Here is a 17,793-nt window from a genome sequence, read left to right as displayed (position 1 = left end):
TCTTCACAGTAACAGCCAATTTCTTTACGTGACCAGCAACTGCTCAATGCTTACCCTGAGATATCATAAAGAGGCCTTACTTCACGGAGGAGAGTTCATCCTTTGAAAAATAAGGCCATTTTAGGTATTGACAGAGGGAAAACAAAAGCTGATACCCACAAAATCCTTACTTATATTTACAAAATGCAGTCATTAAAACATTTATGTTTTAATCTCGTTGTGTCGTTCTCCAGATTTAGTCTATCCCAACTTTCCATTCCCCGCAGTAGCTTTGGGTTTTATCTCAGTCTTGGAGTTATTAACCCACAGACACTCACTCTCCATCAGCATTTCTATTTGGAAGCAGATAAGAAATTAAAGCTAAGTTAGCTTATTGTAGAATCATTTTATATAACAGGCTCAGCACGTTAATCATGATGTATGTCATCTGGGGAGGCGAGCAGAGAGGGCTGTTATGTTGTTTTGGGGAGTTTTTCTCCTCTGTGTCTAGCACATGTGGTAAGGCAACAGCAATAAATCAGAACAAAGGAAATAAAATACTGAGGCTTTAGGGAACATGTGTTTTAGAAGGAAAACTTGGCACACCACTAAGAGCAGTACTGCCATGTAACGGATGTTTAGCATACAGATGTAAAAGAGACAGGCAAATTTATGTAAATAACAGCGACTTACAGGTCTGTGCAGCTTTCAAACACTGCAAGCCCATCTGTACTCCTGGGTCTTCCTGGACCTGGTCAGATAGACCTCAAGCTCCAGTACAGCAGAACATCTTGTCTCCAAGCCCTGCTGTGACACATCAGGCTGCAGACAAAGGATCAAAGAGTTAGAACAAGCCCAGGCAATCAATATCTTGCTTTCAAGGACCGAGGCTCTCCAGCTGCTGTTGACAGCCCCACTGCAAACCAATGTCAACTTCAGACAGGCAGCAGGAGGAGTAATAGGTCTCTCCTAGGACCTGTAATTCCCTCCTGCTGCAGTGGTGTGGCAGTGGTTTTGTGCAGCAAGAGAGGACTCTGCTGAGGCTCCCTTCCCAGCCTTGGGCAGGCAGAAGTGCTCAACAGAAGCACTAATTACTTTGGAGCAGATTTTCCAAGATATTTAGGAGGCCAGGCAGGAAGATGAGTTTCAGGTGGGGTTTTCCAAGGCCTCCAGGTGGGTCAGATTTAAACCCCAAGATGGACTTTTTCCTCCTCTCTCCCTGCAACCTGCTTAGGAACTTCTGAGGGGGCATTAAGTGCCTATCTGCATCTTCAGGCACCTCAGTACCTCTGCAAAGGCTTTGAGGTTTCATATCACAAGCCCTCCTCTTGTGGGCTGCCCCTGGGACTCCTAGCCAAGCCGGCGGCCACAGGCCAGCATCAGGCAGACCAGGGCTAAGGGCAGGAAAACAACCCCAGCAGCTGGCAGGATAAGAGAAATCCCAAGAGGATGAAAGGGCTCCTGCTTGTCTGCCCCATGCCTGTTAACATTTTAGGGTAAATGGTCTCCATTTCATTTAATGCAATAGCTTTGCCACCAGTCCTCTGGCCAAGTAGCGTAATGGTAAATACACCCTGCACACACTTAGCTTGTGATGTAGGCTTTGCCTTTCCAAATTTGCCCCTTGCTTTATCAGTTCCAAGCTTAAATACAAATGAAGCCCAGGTGCTGAGAACTGAGACAGAGGGGGAAGACACCATAAATATAAATTAGGGAAGCACAGTGTGGGGGTGATCGATGAGCTCAGACCTGCGATGAGTCCTTACTATAAGCAGCAGATGCAGAAGCAGAGGCAGCAGTGGGAATGACCAGAAGCGAGGAAAGTGGAGGACAGGACACAGCAGGACGCGTGAGAAGGTTAGGGAACAGCACACAACCTGCAGGAAAGTGGGAGAGAAAAGGGAGAAATAATGCAATTCTATTTGCTACAGGCTAGTGGTGAACCAGCAAGACCCCAGCAAAAGGAACAAAATGCAACCAGACAGTGCCCCTCTGCAAGAGAAGAGTAAAATCACCTCAGTGAGCACCTCTTCCCACTCACCACCATGGAAAGCCAACCAGGGAACACCAGGAGCATGGACAGTGCCAGCTGCTCAAAGCTGAGGAGCATCAGCACTGCCAGGTCATCAAGTGAAAACAGGAGAAACCAGAACAAGAGCCTGCAGACAGCAGCACTCTGAAATCATACCATCCTGCCATCTGAAATCATACCATCCATGGGCTTGGGCAAGTCCTCCATGGTCCTGGAGGTCCCCAGTGCCAAGCAGAGCCTGGGCCGTGCTCTCTGAGAACATTGGGTGGCAATCAGGCAGCAGCCCTGAGCTGCTGGAAGCCCTGCCAGCACGGCAAGGAACTTCTCCACATCAGCAGTCCTCAGAGCAGGCTCGTATTTTCCAAAATGTGGCCATTTATCACCCAGTTTTGGGAGGGCACATCAAAGAAGCCGTTTGTATCCTGCAGCAATCAACTCTGGAGCAGACAGGACAGATCCTCTCTCCTGGGAAACACACTAATTCTGGCTCCATCAGGTCACACGAGCACAAATAACCCAAGCAACCTCGAAGGCAGCTTCCCCGCACAGACAACCTCTCCAAGCCTCAGTAAATGAAAACCAAGAGAGATTGGTTTGGGCTAGAAACAGAGGACCTTGGGCAGGTTACATGACTGATGACAAGGGAAAACGCAGAGCAATTTTGAACAGGATCCCAGCATCACTGGTTTCAAAGGATAAACATGCAAATGAGGCCTCCAAAATCCTGTTGCTAGTTAAAATTTTAAAAAAATCTAAGCAAACATAGAACTCAATGAAGTTGGGGTTCTTTATTCATTGCCTTCCAGTTACTGAGCCTGTGGAGTATATTCAGGTCATGTTTTCAATCTTTTCTCCATCGTTACAAAAGATGGAAGTATGCTTTATAGAACTACACTGTAATGAAAACCAAAATTTCCTCCCTGTTCTCTGTTTCAGGATCCACACCTCTGAGGAAAGCTCAGAGCATTGTCAATTTGAGAGAAAACAGAGCAGGCAGAATTGGAATTCCAGAGGTGGACGATCAGGGGTGAACTCGGTGCAGGCATTTTATAATTCAGCCAAGGCTGAGTTACTGTTAAAAGAAGAAATCAGTTTTATACAATGAAAAAAAAAAAAAAATAAGAGAGCTGCACAAGCCAACCCTGTCAGGGTCTTACAGAAAAAGGCTGGGTCATTCGAACACAAAGCTTTGGCTGCTGCTGCTGACCAGAGCCCTGCTGTAGGAGCAGCCAGGACCACCCTGCCCTTGGGATGCTGACAGTGGGATAGCCACAATCCCACCCAAGACGGACCCAAAACACACAGAAGTCACAGCAAATTCCCCTCCTCCTGCCACGGCACCCAGGGTCCCACACCGCAGCTGACAAACGGGGTCAGGGTAATCTCCAGCAATCCAGCTAAGCTGGCTTTCTGCTTGCTCTGCGTTTTCAGAGGCAATGCAGAGCAGATGCAATGGGGGTCAGGATCTGGCCCCCCACATGCATAGTTTTAAAGATTATCATTCAGCAGAAGCTATTGTGAGGAGGAAAAAAATGCTGAGCGCAGAGCCCAAGTTATTTCTCTGACCCTGAATGCTTTAAAACATAATATTTTATTTGGCCAGTTATGGAAAACATGTGGCAAAGCCTTCATTTTTTTGGAAGGTTTGTCCTGTAACACAAAAGGAAGGAAAATAATTGAACTTTTATTCCGCCTCTCCCTGCTATGCACATCCCTGCACCCACACAAGCTGCTCTTGCTTGAATTTTAAGTCCTGAATACATTCGATAACTGTATTTGCTCAGCAGAAATACCAACAAGGTCTCAATCAAAAACTAACACCCTGGTCTGTGGGGTGGGGGCAAACAGGAAAGTGCCCCCATGCAAAGTTCACACTCCAAGTGAAATGAAAAGGTTCAAAATGAGCAGTTATAAAGAGATGAAAAGGAAGAAGTTGAGGAAAAACTTCAACAGGACAAAATATTCACCCCATTCCTACCACAGTTAGCAGCAGCAGAAGTTTTTCAGTGATAAATAGTTATAATCCCTTACCTGAAGACAAGGCTGAAAGACCAATTTGTAGCACCATTTTTTGGGGAAAAGGTTTGTTTTCAGAGTTCCAGTTCCAAATTTGACCTAAATTCAGCCCTCAAGCAAAGCCTTTCCCTGTTTAAAAATGAGAAGGGAGCAGGGGGAAGGAGGAGGTCAGGACTAATTCATTTGCCTCCCCAAACCTGTGCACATGCCAATGACCTCCAGCAACATCACCTGCAGGAGGGCTAGGGGGTGAGGAACATTATTTCAGACAGGAGGAGCACTGCAAGAGGGTTGCCTGGAAACTTGTTTGCTGTTTTCCCCGTCCTTCCAGCTCTTACTGCCGCATCCCACTCCCTCCTAAAACTTTCCAACAGACACTCCATAAAACAAAGGGAATGCCCTGAAGTAAAGCTAGAAGGGCCTCAAGCCCCCCACCAGCAGAACAACTGCAAGCCTGCTGCAGTGACAGTGACACAAAGGGGTGCTCAGACTTCCCCCAGAAAGGCTGATGCTGTGGGAACGCAGGTAAAGAAAAGATGCACATCTAACCCTACCAGCCCAGCTCCAGGGAGGTTTATTTCCAGCTGAGAAACAGCATCAAGAAGCACTAGGAAATAACCTTCCCAGCCTTTCTACCAGTTCCCATAGGGAAATGGCATGGAAAAGGTATTTCTAGATACCTCAAAGCAGGCAGTGGGTCGTGATTGTTGGGACAGTGATAACTATTGTCCAACTTCCTTCTTTGGGGACAAATCCCCCTTTTCCCTAAAGCCTCTCCCCATCTGAGCAGGACCTCTAACTCACCTCCTTTTCCCCTGTTGACTGACCAACCGGCCCTGAGCTCTCTAGGCTTATAAGTAACAGGCGAGCCCACTGTTTAAGGCACCTGCACTCTATATTCAGCACATCAGTTGCCATTACCAGTGGCTGTGCTAATCAGGCAATCAGTGATAGCCCCTGAGCATGGTGCCTGCAGCCCCACCAAGGGCTCACCGCTGCTCAGCAGCTGGCACTTGGCACCGTGGCTGTGCGTGACTCAGGCTGGCACAGCTTCGGAGATGCCTTCCCCTGGTTTGTAGCTGCAAGTGATTCATTGTGTTCAGGCTCCGTTGTTGGCATGCCAGCCGTGCTGTAAAAATCTGGAGTTAATAAACTCCGCTTTCAGGTCACAGCAGTGCGTTCCAGGGTGTAGCTTTGTAGCGCGGGCCGTGCTCGCTCCCGCCCCACCAGCTAGCACAGCTGCTGATGAATTTCCCATTGGAAAAAAAAAAACAAAAAAGGAAAGAAAAAACAAAAACATAGCCACATACACGAACAAGCCCCGGGAAAGCCTCTTGCTCCACTTTCTCCTGCTCCCTTTGGCATGGGGAGGGGAGCCCAAGGTTCCTCCACCTTACCATGTGAGAAGCCTCCTGGCACCTGCAAGCTGGGCTCCCCCTGAGAAAGGGAAATTTTTAAAAAGAAAGGAAAGAAGAGAGGTGTTACAACCCCTTGAATCCAGGGGAATCTGGAAAATGTTACCTTAGCTCCAGGTAACAGGACTGTTGACGTCCCGGGCAGCATCTTGGTGCAGCGAAGCAGGTTCCTCCTGGGAGGGCTGTTCAGCCCCGCTGGCCCCAGCCCCTGCGAGGGGCTCTGGCTTGGGGCATTTCTGTTTTCCTAGGCCTAACTCTATTTCAGATCTGGCCTTTGGCCTCTGCCTCATGTCTGCAGCTGTGAGATAGAGGAATTCTTCTCTTCCTCACCTTTCCTTCAAGAAAGCAAAAGGAAAGGCGAGCTTTGCCCTCCAGACATGCTTTGCAGAACCACAGAGGATAGGAGCGGGTAAAGTGACTCACGCGTTACACTGCAGCCTTTTTTCTGCACCAGATCTGGAGCTCGCTTGTGGATCCCCAGCCAAAAAGGGGTAGAAGCAACTTTCGCTTCTCAGCGTCCCACGGGACAGGTATGCTTCAGCACTGGCTACGTTTCAGCAGAGCGATTCGTTTACTCTCAGCCGTACTTGCAGCTTGTATAAACTGGATCGGCATCAATGGAGCTCCACCAGCTTACATCAGCCTGAGAACACGGCTCTGTGTTTTCATGGCACAGAAATTGGGCCTGGAAGGTTTGGAGCAGGCTCTTGGCAGCGCAGGCTGGGTGTCCCTGGGGCGCTGAGCCCTGCCTGGGGGCAGCAGGGCTGGGGAGGCGGGCTTGCTTTGCGGTACTCCAGGGAAGAACAGCCGCAGCGAGCGACAGCGTGAGCAGCACAGGGCCTGGGAGCATTTCTGAGGAAACATCCCTCAAGCAGAACAAAACATGTTAGGAGCAAAATGGAGAGCTGGGGCTGAAGGAGAGCTGCAAGAGGCCCAGGAGAGCCCTGATGTGGACAGTAAGGATAGCAGGATCAGCCTATGGTACACGCCAGCTCCATGAGACGGACAGAGCCAGTGTCAGCAGCTTTTCTTACCAAGAACCAAAAGGACGACAGCGCTTGCATTCAGCTACCCAGGAGAAAATCAGCAAGCACAGGACAGCTGCGTGCAACCATAGCCAATCCTAAAATACCAGTTCTGTGCCCAGTCCTGAGCAGCGGGCCCTGTGTCATGCTGGATGCTGGAGGTAAAGACGTGTGCAGGCTCTACCCTGGTCATGTCACACCCTTTGGGGGTTAATGAGGGCTTGCAGCCATCCTCTGTCCCCAGGTCTTCATGGAGCTTTACTCCTGGGCAAATCCCACCCCCAAAAAGGGCCAGGAAAACATCACCTCACTGACAAGCATCTTAGCCCCTAGGTACCTGAGAGCCATCAGGGCTACCGCTGTTAAAACGAAATCAAAGCCTGCAAATAGGCACCTTAAGTAAGATTTTGGCAGATCTTGGGCCCTTTGATTGAAAACTGCAATCCCTGAGCTCCGTGCTCCCATTCAACTGCTGCCTAGCCTTGGAAGTGCCTGAACTTGCCCACTGCATCCTGATTCGTGTCAGCCTCCATAGGCTGCTATCCCTCTCCCAAGTGTGGCCAGAACTGCTCCAACCCCAACATCTCTGCTCTGTCTTGCACCTGAGCACCACCAGGTCCTGGCATCACTGCCTGGGTCTGGCAGTGCTGTCCCCATCCCCAGCAGGGGTCAGCCTGGGAGCCAGAGCGGGGAAAAAAGTGGTGGTGAGCGATCCCATCCCCAAGAAATGCTCCTGCAGCAGCCCAAGGAAGCACCTGATCCAGATCCTGCCCCACAAGGTATGGGGAGCTCCCCAGCAGCACCCCGAGCACCCACCTGCCCTGCAGGGAGCAAGGCACAGAGAGTCCCAGGCAGGGTGAGCGTGAACGGGAGCACAGCCCGTGCTGTGGCAGGGACACCAGGCGTTCAGCAGCTGCAAGACCTTTCTTGGATAAAGGCCAAAGCATTTTACAGCAGACATTTACAGCAGAGCCTTCAGTTACCTTCAAGCCACCCCTAGCTGCGACGCTGTGCCGTGTTTCCCTCCTTTGCAGATGCTTTGTGGGGTCAGTGTCCCAGACGATGCCAGCCCAGGCTCGGGTCGGCGATGTCTTTTGCCACGTTTTCTTGTATACACAAAACTGGAGGTAGAGCTCTGTTTCTGAAATCCTGCATCCATTTCTCCTCCTGTTGTGGGAACAGCGTGGATTCAGACAAGTAATAAAACGCACTAAGTGCTTGTGGTAAATAAGTGCTGAGCCCCAGCTCCCCCCACGCTGCAATCCTCTGCAGTTTTCTCTGGGGCTAGTGCTTATTTACCCGCTTCCAAAATTCTTAGCCTGACAACTAACGATGCATTAATCACTGTCAGAGTGTGATCTTTGTTTCTGCTCTTCTGCAGGCATCTGTCAGAACCACAAAAGATTAATTACCACACCAAGCTGGCTGCAGGAACACAGAGACTCCCTGCATGCACGTTCTTCACTGGATGCCTCGCAGCCCCTTCAGCAGCCACTCCGGCCTGCAGGAAAGCGCACCCCTTCTCCCAGCTCTTTCCATCAGCCAGAGCAAAGCCATCAGGGCTACCTTGGATTTCTAGCTCCCCCTGCTTTCACTCCGCTTCAGGAGCTGGCTGTCTGCTCCCTCTTGCCCAGACGTTGGTCTTTTTTCAGCCTCACGAGCAGCACTAAGAAAATCATCAAATCCTTCCCTGCCGCAGCACCCCGCTCCCTTCTTCGTTAACCCCGTGAGATGGTGCCTCCTCTCTCCTTCACCAAGTTTTCTACTGTTCAGTTCTAACCTCCCAGCCACACAGTGCCCTATAGCATGTACGTGGAAATACAACAAATAAACCCAGCAGCAGTCTTTGGGAGACATTTAAGCTCCACCACAGCAGCTGAAGCTGCAGCCCTTCTTACCTCTCCATTCAGTAGAGCCCTGCCAAACGGAGATAGGCGTTTTACTTTGCACCCAGGAGTCTGGACCCAGATGTCCACAGGGAACTGACGCTGCCAGAAGGTGGAGGGATGCTGAGGGTTTGTCTGCACACTCCTCGAGAGCGGATGCAGTTTGTGCCAGTAGTTGAGTTGTTCCCTACAACATGGGTACAGCTGTTACCAAAGGTAAAAGGAAATGAGCTCTGTCTAAAGCAGCTAACATGAGAATAAATAAAAATTGTTTATTTTTACTCAAATGCAAGCTACTTCCATACAGAGGGGTGAGGGAAACCCTGCCTCAGCTGCCCTATGCTGCTGAGCACTGCCTGAGGAAGCCTCTTTTTTTCCCTGCCGTGAATGTTTCCGTGCATGATTCAGCAGCCGTCTACAAAAAGCAATTTGGAAGATGAATGAGTTCACTAGGACAGGGAAGAACTGAGAGAACATCTCTCTGGGTGAGAGGGGACATTTCAGCAGACACACCACTCACTCTTGGCTTGGATGGATTGGGACCTATCTGGCCCTAGGAGATGCAGGAGGGATGGGAACCCTCACCCAAGGCAGGATTGCCACAGAGTGCAGCCCACTTACCTCCTCCCATCCTTTGCAAGCCACAGCAGATTTGTGTCAAGGCAAAGGACTTTCCCCTCCAGCAAAGGGGCCCGAAGCCTTGGTGCCTCCCCTAACCTGACAGCAGCACCTTGCTACCAGGTTGCACATGCTGATTTTGAACAGGGACTGAAACCACGACATGCCTTAAGGTGTGGTTTTAGGACAACCCTGCAGAGGCTAAATGCAACTGCTTTGGCTAAAGCAGGATGTGCCAGAGCAGCTCTCCTACTCCCCCAGCCCATAACAGACATGAGGCTGCTCTCATCTGTTTGTTTTATCACATTACAGTTGGAGATATTGTGCAAACCCCTCCTATTTTTTTGGCTGTAACAGGCCCATTGCTGCATCTTGGAATCTGGACCCAGCGTGCTTCTTAGGAGTTTTCAATAATAAAAAAGCTTTCCGAGATAGGAAGATAATTGATTAAGTAACCACTTGCAAATAATTAACCAGGAAAGAGTCAAAACATGCATCCCTAAGCTCCCCTTAGCTATGAAGAATGGGGTTTAGCCATGGCTTGGAACTGCACGTCTTTCAGAGCATTCCCTGCTCTTTATCTCACCATTGCAATCAGGCAAATACAGATACTTTTGGTGGGGCAAATTCTGCTGCTCTTAGTGCCAAACTGGGCTTGGCCTGTACCTGGGTTTCTGTGGCAAAGATGTGGCAGGTCATAGGCACTTTTTAGAAGTGCCAGCTCCAGCAGTCCAGCTCTTAGTTCAGCACACTTTGAGTTCTCAGCCTCTCTGATGGCTGAGAAAAGCTCAGAGAAGATTAAAATTCAAAGCATGAAAGTGCAAGCACCAAAAGGCCCCAGCAAAAGTTATTACCCATTACCTCTGGTGATGCCTAAGGCAGTTTTGCCATTTCTGAGGATTTGCTTAATGGATTTTGAAAGCTTGGATCACACACGGTCCTCTCACTTTTTCTTAAACAGGTCCCAGGTGCTGGAGTTGCTTCAGTTCTCGTTCCCCTCTCTGTAGTAAAGGCCTGAGAAGCAGGAATAGACAAAATCGAGCAGTGAACAAAATCTAGTACTTTGCATATGGTGCAATAGTTTTTTTCTAACAATCTTTGAGCGTGTGGGCTCATTTACAGAGGGAGAAGGCAATATAATTACACTGCCTCTGATACAACTTAAGCTGAAAGTGTAACTGGATACATGACCATCTTTTCCCTTGGGGAGATTGAGCTTATACCTCCTTCCCAGAGACAAATCTAAAGCAGGAGAAGAGTTCTTACTCCCAAACTGGAATTCTCTAATCATTGCACTGCTGGAGATTTAAATGTTCAATTTACACTAGGAAATTGCCTCCTGTCAAGAAACTCTAGAAATTTCTGTAATCCCAGCAGTGTGAGGGATCCTCGTGTCTGCTGCCCTCCAAACACTTCTCTGTCCAGAGCTTTTCAGCCTGCTGTGCTACTTATAAACACCCAAGAAAGCAGTTGAGTCTTCTTAGAGCTTTACTTCTTACATACTTATGCATTTTAATTGATTTTCCTGGTTCCAGCTGCTGGCTGTCTCAGCAACAGGACAGAGCTACACTGAACCACACTTCTCTCTCCCCGATGGCAAGTCTATTTGTGGCCCTGCACAGTGTCGGAAATAAACTGCTTTTCTTGGAGAGAACCACTGGCAAGCATCAGGCTCGCTACAGAGGGCACAGCAGTCTCAAAGAGACTCATTTTAACTTGGATTTCAAAGTCCTCACCAAGGGGTTCGGAGGGCTGGAAATGCTCCTGGGAGTGGTGGTGAGGGGAAGAAGAGGCAGGAAGTAAAAAAGTAAGATTCCTCACCCCATCCTATGCTTGTTAAACAGTCCTTTGGGGTCTGCCTGCTCCCTTCTGTCATATTTTTTCTTATAGCTGGAAATCTCACTTAGTGCAGCGCTGAGAATATTTTAAATGGCTCATACATATGCCAGATGCTTTCTTTTTTTTAATAAACAAACAAACAGAAACCTCAAACACCCTCTGAGAGATGGAACGTTTTCCCTCCGGTGAAGGACAGACTGACTGCTTGTGCAGGAGAGTGGGAGAAGGTAAAAAAAAACACACGTACACTGCCACCACCACCACCCTCCTCCAATAAATAAATAAACAAACAAACAGAAAAATCACTTTGTGAACATTTCTCCTCCCTTTCTGATCTCTTCCCCTGCCACACTGGCTATCCAGTCCCTGGAGAGGTGAGGAGGCACTGAGAAAAGTCACAGCTGCTTATTTCCTCCACAACACCTACAAGGAGCCTGGACTGGTGGCTCTGGACCACCTTAGCTAGAACATAGCTAGTGGGACACTGCATTAATCCAGCTGCTGAGATCGTTGATGGGTTGTTCATCAAAAAATCTGCCCGTGGAGGAACCCTCACCTCAGTACCTGAGGTCACCCCGGAGATTTTTTCAATATGAATGAAGATTCCTAAGCGATTTAGGTGTTTTTGGTATTTTTACCCCAAACCCTTTTTCTTCTGATATTTTGCTCAATTCATTTGGAAATTAAGCACTGTGATTTCCCAGTCCTGGCAGTCTTCAGCTTTGCCAGGCAGCTCACCATGAAAGCTGCAGCGTTACACAAGGGATGTCTGAGATAACCAGAAGGTGTGCAGAAATGGGCCTTGGCAGAGCTGTCAAAGAGCTCAGATCCAAAACTGCAGGGAAGGTGATACCAGTAAGAAGTGATCTCCCCATGTTTGCTCCGCCAGCTTTGCTCCAATGCATCAGCTCTCACGAGCCAAAGAAGTGACCACAGCTCCATGTGCACACAGAGTCTTTGGTGTGGAGAAGTGTTCATACACGCTGAGCTGACTCTACATCAGCAATCACTATAAAATATTAACTGAAAAAGTGAAGAGTATATTCCTTTTTATGTCTTATGCAAAGGCAACAGCTACTGAAAGCAAGAGGGACTCAGGCGAGTGCTCCACAAGATGTGACTGGAATATGTTTCTTCTGAAGTCCTCTAATCAGAAATAGTAATATATTCCTTTTTCCCCCTAAGACTTGGAAATCACATTTTAGTGCCTGCCACAGGACTGTCAGGATCAGCATTTCATGAAGCAATTCAGCCTTTATCAACATTCCACAGCATTGTAACTCGGGAATAATTAATGTAATATTAACATAGAGTTATCAAGAAAGGTAAGAACGTACGTGCTCAACATCAGATTCATTTAGCATTTACTGCAATAATGTGATCAGCATGGAGCCATTCAACATAAATGTCAGCTTCAGTGGGATGTCTCGAGGCAGTCAAGAGCATCTCCGAGGCGTGCCTCTCGCTGTACATACCACCCTCAAGCTCTCCAGAGCTCTCCAGAGCGCTTCTTCTGAGGGCCATCTTGGGAAGTTGCACCACGTCTCTGTGTCAAGACAAAAAAAGAAACAATTTGGTAAAACCCACTTTGCTGAGGTATATAACGCATCTATACATTTCCACTCATGAACTATCCTAGATAGATCATACATGAAGAATATTTAGGAATGACTGCAGTCTATAGAGTCTGTAGATCTATATCTGTGCATTTATATAAACGTACTGATGGGAAAGTAGATAAAATTCAATTCATATATTCATTTTCTCAAATGGGGGAACATGCTGTGGCTTTATAGAAATTGTTTCTTGACTTAGAGTGGATACATCAGGCAGAATAATACGTACTAATACAAAATTACTTACACTTTGCTATGCTGCTATATATATATACACACCTATATTTATATATATATACACATATGTATTATATATATTCAGTGAAAGGTTTTGCTTCATAACAAAGGAAGAGAGGTAAGCTGCTTTTCCTTGTATCTGGAAAGGATTTACTGTCTTTTAGAACAGCCAGGTTCAGCAGTTTGTGTCCTGATTCCTGCATTTTTGTTCCCTCTGTTCCCAGGAGAACTCCCGTACAGCCAAAAGGAAAAGGAGCCTGTCTGAGGGGTTTTGCTGCTCAGAGCTGCAGTAAAAGTCTAGTGGGATTTGCAAACACAGCAAGGCTGCTACCTTATGCTGATATTAGCAGGAGCAAGGTGCCCAGGCACGCTGAAAAATCCCTGCAGCTACTCGAGTCTCACTTGTAACGGCATGGTGCGTGTGACAGACTGCCTGGAGCCAGGACCCCACTGAATTTCAGCGGAGCTGGGACACCTGGATCTAGCAAAACCCTGCAGCAGTGAGCACTGGCAGTGCTGGAGGGCTGGAGCTCACACCCCGGCTGTATCAATGCTGCAGCCTGGTTCTTCCATTCTGCTCACTTTTCCTCTGGCTGCCATGACTGCTCCAAAGCCGGGGTACAAAGCACAGGGAACAACAAACACACACATAGAAGTAAAAACCTCCGCTCTGCAAGATGAGCCCCAAAGGCCAGATTCTGCACCATCAATCACAGAGCTGACACCAGCAGCGCACAGTGGAAGGGGTGGCGGATCAAGCCCGACTCAGAAGACACTCCTCATGCTATCTTAACTGCCTGAAGCAGCAGTGACACCACGTACTGCAGTCTCCTTGCGATACATGGGGCTTGAACAGCATGTCAGACATATCTTGAGCCAACACCACATCTGTCTTTATTTTTTAAAGAGCTTTTCCCACAAATAAAACCTGAGGCTTGAAATTATGTTTAGGTATAGTTCCAACACACTGCCTTTCCCTGAGGCACCAGCAAAGAAGGTTGACTGCAGTGGAAACACTTGTGCCTGAGAAGATCCCTTCACTGCAGAGCTGGAAACAGGCGAGGCAGCCTCTACAGCCTCAGACAACACGCTGCAGCTGAGTCCCACCGCTTTCCAGAGAGTGCCATGCTTGTTTGACTGCGTACAGACCAAGTGCTATAGAAAAATGTAAATATTTTTATGGCCTTGCTTGCTTAAAAGCCTACAACGATGGCTGGCTAAGTGGAAAGGAATGCTGTGCACACACAGCAGAACAAATTTAATGAAAGACAGAACCCAGAGGTATTCTTTAACCCAGAGATGGAGTGGTTTGCATTGTTAAACAGCGGTTGTTTAGTGCACCACAAAGAGAGCATTAAAGTCTAGATAACACAATTAATAATGAACTCTCCAACACAAAGTACTGTCCCCATCAGCATGACCTCACTCTCTTCGAGCACAGAACACAGGCTGGCTTTACAGAGCTACTCACTCGTCTCGTCTTGCGTTTGAGAAACCAGCGAAGTGCCCGCTTCGCTCCGCGTTGCTGGAGGGGGACAGTGTAGACGGAGCCGGGCTCCTCTCCGAGGTGCACAGGGGAAGGACAGGGGACGACAAGAACAAGCTGGAAGACAGGAAAATCCACTCTGAGGGTGGTCAAACATCAGAGTGCAGTGCAGAGAGACAGTGGGTTCCCTATTCTTGGAGACACACAAACATCAACGAGGCACAGCCCTGAGCAACTTCATTCAGTTGGACCTGTGCTCACCAGGGACTGGATGAGGTACGTACATGGACTCCTACCAGCCTCTGTTATTCTGCAGTTCTTTGGTTAACCCCAAAGGGTACTTTTGAACGAGGTATTTATCACCGTCTCTTTTCTTGCCTACCTCCCATGTCAGTGCATCAACACAGACCAGCTGTTGCAGATACCACACCCACTGACCGAGCCTCCAGCCAAGTGACACCTCAGAAACAGCTTGGCCCGAGCTGGGGTACAAGTCACTTTAAAGACTGGCTTCATCTTGCTAAAGCTAAAAGTCTACAGAAGAGACCCAAATTTGGTGCTGGATCATTCCCACCTGCCCTGCATCCCCTTCCAGTTAACACCTGAGCCCTGAAGGCAGCAGGGGAAGAAACTTGTGGTTTTACCTCCACGAAATCAGCCTTCCAGCTCTCCTCCCATCCCCAGGCAGCTGCACACATTGGAGAACGGTGGTTCGGTGTCCGGGTGTAGAAGAGCTCAGCAGCACTGCCCAGAAATCACTCCTCACAGCCCAAGGTGCCCAGCTCAGTCATGCTGACTTCCACCCACCTGGCAAACATGAGGCTGTGAATACCCACTTAACAACAACAACAAAAAAAACACAACCACCCAAAACTCATAAAACAGTCAACAAAAACCCTGAGCTGAGGTCTCCAAGCTGTCACTGCTGGGTGTCTCCAGTAACCACAGGTGAGACTTCTCAAAGCCACCTCTCTCTTAACCAAGCCCCCGCCTGGTGAGAAGCACAGCCCCTAGCTGCTTGCTACCAGGACGGCACAAAACTCGCTGCCTGTCAACAGCGCACGTCAGCAGCAAGATCACAGGCAGCCAGCATCACCATCAGCTGACAAAAAAAAATCAAAGGCAGCCTAGATCTCCCTCGCCCTGCTCCGTCTTTCAACACCATGTTCAGATCAGCTCCGAGAACAGTCATGTTCCACTTACTTTATGGCTCCGTGTCATTTCAGATGTTACCGTCTCAGCAAGGCACGGTCTCTGGCGTGGGGATCTCCTGTCCAACCCACTGGGATACAGCTCTAGGGAGGCCAGGAGAACTACTCGAGGTATAAAAACTTTTGGAAGAGAGCCTAGATGCAATACTAAAGACGACGGAGGAGAGGTAAGCCCAAAAAGCTTGGCAGCATCCTAATGCAGTTAATTTTTAAAAATACATTTATTTAATTTATTTTACGTCATCAGTGATTATGAAGCTCAAGTTTAACCTGGGGGGGAAGGAAACAAAGGCTTGTGGATGGATAAAAGCCCATCTAAAATATTAGAGCCATTGTTAGAGCTAAACATTACAACCATGTCAAATTGTTTCTTCAAATATAAACGCTGCAATTATGTTAAATGCAAGGTTACTGCTTCCCATTTAACAAGCCCCTGGCCTTCTCTGCACACTGGAAAAAAAGCAAGTAGACAAGGTTTAGCTGGGCCAGGCCAAAAGCATAAACTTCTTGAGCCCTGTGTCAGTTTAATCTAAATTGCACAGCACATGGTCTCTGCCCACTTGGGAACATCTTCCCCTTGACGCTGGGGCTCACACTGATGTCCTGCTCCCTGTTCAGGCCCCATTCTTCCAATCCATCTTATCCCCACGGTTGCCTGCTGCCTTTCCCCCTGGCTTCCCCTGCAGCCCCTGCCTGGACCCTCACTGCTTTGAGGCACTAGGGAAGCTGATCCTTTCCCCTCTGTCACCACCCACAGCCTCTCTGCTCACTGACGAGGGATGTGAATTTGTCTTGCTCCTGGATGCATTTGGGGCATCTTGACTTGAGTCTGAATTAAGAGAGGCTTCAGCAAGCTGAGTGCAGCTGCAGCAGTGAGTCAGGGAGCTGTAAGGGGCCCGTGGTCTTGTAACAGCACAACTGGAGAGGGTTTCCACTGGGCTTTTACATGGCCTCGTTCCCCCTCTCCTGCTGTTTCTGGCTTCAGTTCCAGCCGCATGCGAACAATGCGCCCTGTGTGCATGTTTCCCATTTGGCGTGCAACCTTGTAAAACATTTTTAATATGTGATTTACAGTGGTTCTGGCTTGAGCTGGAACTGTTAGCTTCCAAAACTGAGCAAGGGTAGACTGGCAGAAAGCATTTAGAGGGAAAGGCAGGAGCAGGCAGGCAGGGTGAAGGCTCTCGGCTCAATGGCAGCCCCAGCACCCAGCACCGCAGCCTATGAGAAGCAACAAGCAAACAGATTGTTCCTCCCTCTGCCAGAGTTAGCTCCAGATCATCCCTGTTTCCAGAAGTGACATCTTCTGGCAGTAAGCAAGGGTGATGGCTGCTCACTTAGACATCATCAAAAGCAGAAGCAACCAAAAGTCACTGCAGTGTCTGAGCCAGATCCATTTATGACATTTTCTTCCCAAAGAAAAGTGAAAAATAAAATACTACTGGAATCATATAAGGAATGGACAAAACAATGACATTATGCTTGAACTGGAGGGGGCGTGTGTGATAGTTTTATAACAGGAATGTATTTTTAAAAGGAATTTTCATGAAAAGCAACGTCTAGTTTACAAGCACCAGGCAGCCCCGTTTGTCATCGTTCAAGGTCCTTAAATGATCTCTCCAAACGCTCAAGTAACTACCCTAGGCACAGTACCCTGCTCCAATTCCAATTTCTTATTAGGCTTCAATAAAGTCTCAACTGGAAAAGATAATATAAACTTCCTGTCCTAAAAACTGCTACCACATGCCTTTAAAGCAGTAGGGGAACGAGGCAGCGCTGTGCTGTGCATCTGACCAGCAGATGCAGGACTCGAGACTCCCTCATGGTGCAAGGCATTACAAACTGGAAGACCGCTCTGATTTGATTTTATATACATTTATTGCGAGACGATGTAATCTCCACTTCAAGTGCTGACAAAACACACTTAATCACCTCTTTGAGGATTCTTGACGGAGTTGTTGCTGCAGCACAAAGTGGAGAGAAATGTTTCAGAGCCCTCTGGAAAGCCTAGCCAGGATGCTTTCTTCACAGGTTGAAGCACAGGAGACAAGTGCAGAAATCTGAAAGGCTCCCCAGACACTGCTCTATGAGGAGGCATTGGGGGAGGTTCTTAAAATAATCCATCAGCTCAAGGATCTCGAGTTTGATCCCCATTTCAAACTGCTTTATACCACAGTTCTGCCAGATGCTCGAGGAAATCAGCACTGAATGATGCCTAGATAGCATTGAGGCAGCACCTGACAGTGCAGGTCTGTGGCACCCGTTGGGGTGTGCCTGCTGGGCACTCCCCAAGGGGACACCCATGATCGTGGCCCCATCCTGTGGCTCCCACACGATGCCCTGTGCCCAGCTGCACCCAGACCAGAGCAAAGCCACCAAGCCCACTCACTCTCTACTCAAGGTTTCAAACCTCCTCTTTCATTAAGACATCCTAAT

At 48.4% G+C, this 17,793-nt stretch overlaps 2 long non-coding RNA genes across 3 annotated transcripts; both read right to left on the bottom strand.

Annotated features, from left to right (window-relative positions):
* Nucleotides 1-2,780: 2,780 nt before the first annotated feature.
* On the bottom strand, nucleotides 2,781-5,761 carry LOC118164509. 2 transcript variants are annotated; one of them, XR_004749522.1, is made up of 5 exons: nucleotides 5,549-5,761; nucleotides 5,338-5,464; nucleotides 4,043-4,156; nucleotides 3,324-3,661; nucleotides 2,781-3,083 (listed from the first exon to the last, which is right to left on the bottom strand). It is a non-coding gene; the product is annotated as an uncharacterized LOC118164509 (long non-coding RNA). The 2 variants fall into 2 exon arrangements; XR_004749523.1 differs by lacking the exons at nucleotides 5,338-5,464; nucleotides 5,549-5,761 and adding an exon at nucleotides 4,832-5,001.
* Nucleotides 5,762-7,494: 1,733 nt separating this feature from the next.
* Nucleotides 7,495-16,777, bottom strand: LOC118164508. The gene is made up of 5 exons (XR_004749521.1): nucleotides 15,353-16,777; nucleotides 11,117-12,356; nucleotides 10,793-10,885; nucleotides 9,919-9,985; nucleotides 7,495-7,634 (listed from the first exon to the last, which is right to left on the bottom strand). It is a non-coding gene; the product is annotated as an uncharacterized LOC118164508 (long non-coding RNA).
* Between the last annotated feature and the right edge of the window lie 1,016 nt (nucleotides 16,778-17,793).

This window comes from Oxyura jamaicensis, chromosome 3, assembly GCF_011077185.1.
Source record: "Oxyura jamaicensis isolate SHBP4307 breed ruddy duck chromosome 3, BPBGC_Ojam_1.0, whole genome shotgun sequence".
Classification (NCBI taxonomy): domain Eukaryota; kingdom Metazoa; phylum Chordata; class Aves; order Anseriformes; family Anatidae; genus Oxyura; species Oxyura jamaicensis.
Note: the sequence above shows the minus strand (reverse complement) of the source record. Positions and strands in the feature narration are given on the sequence as shown.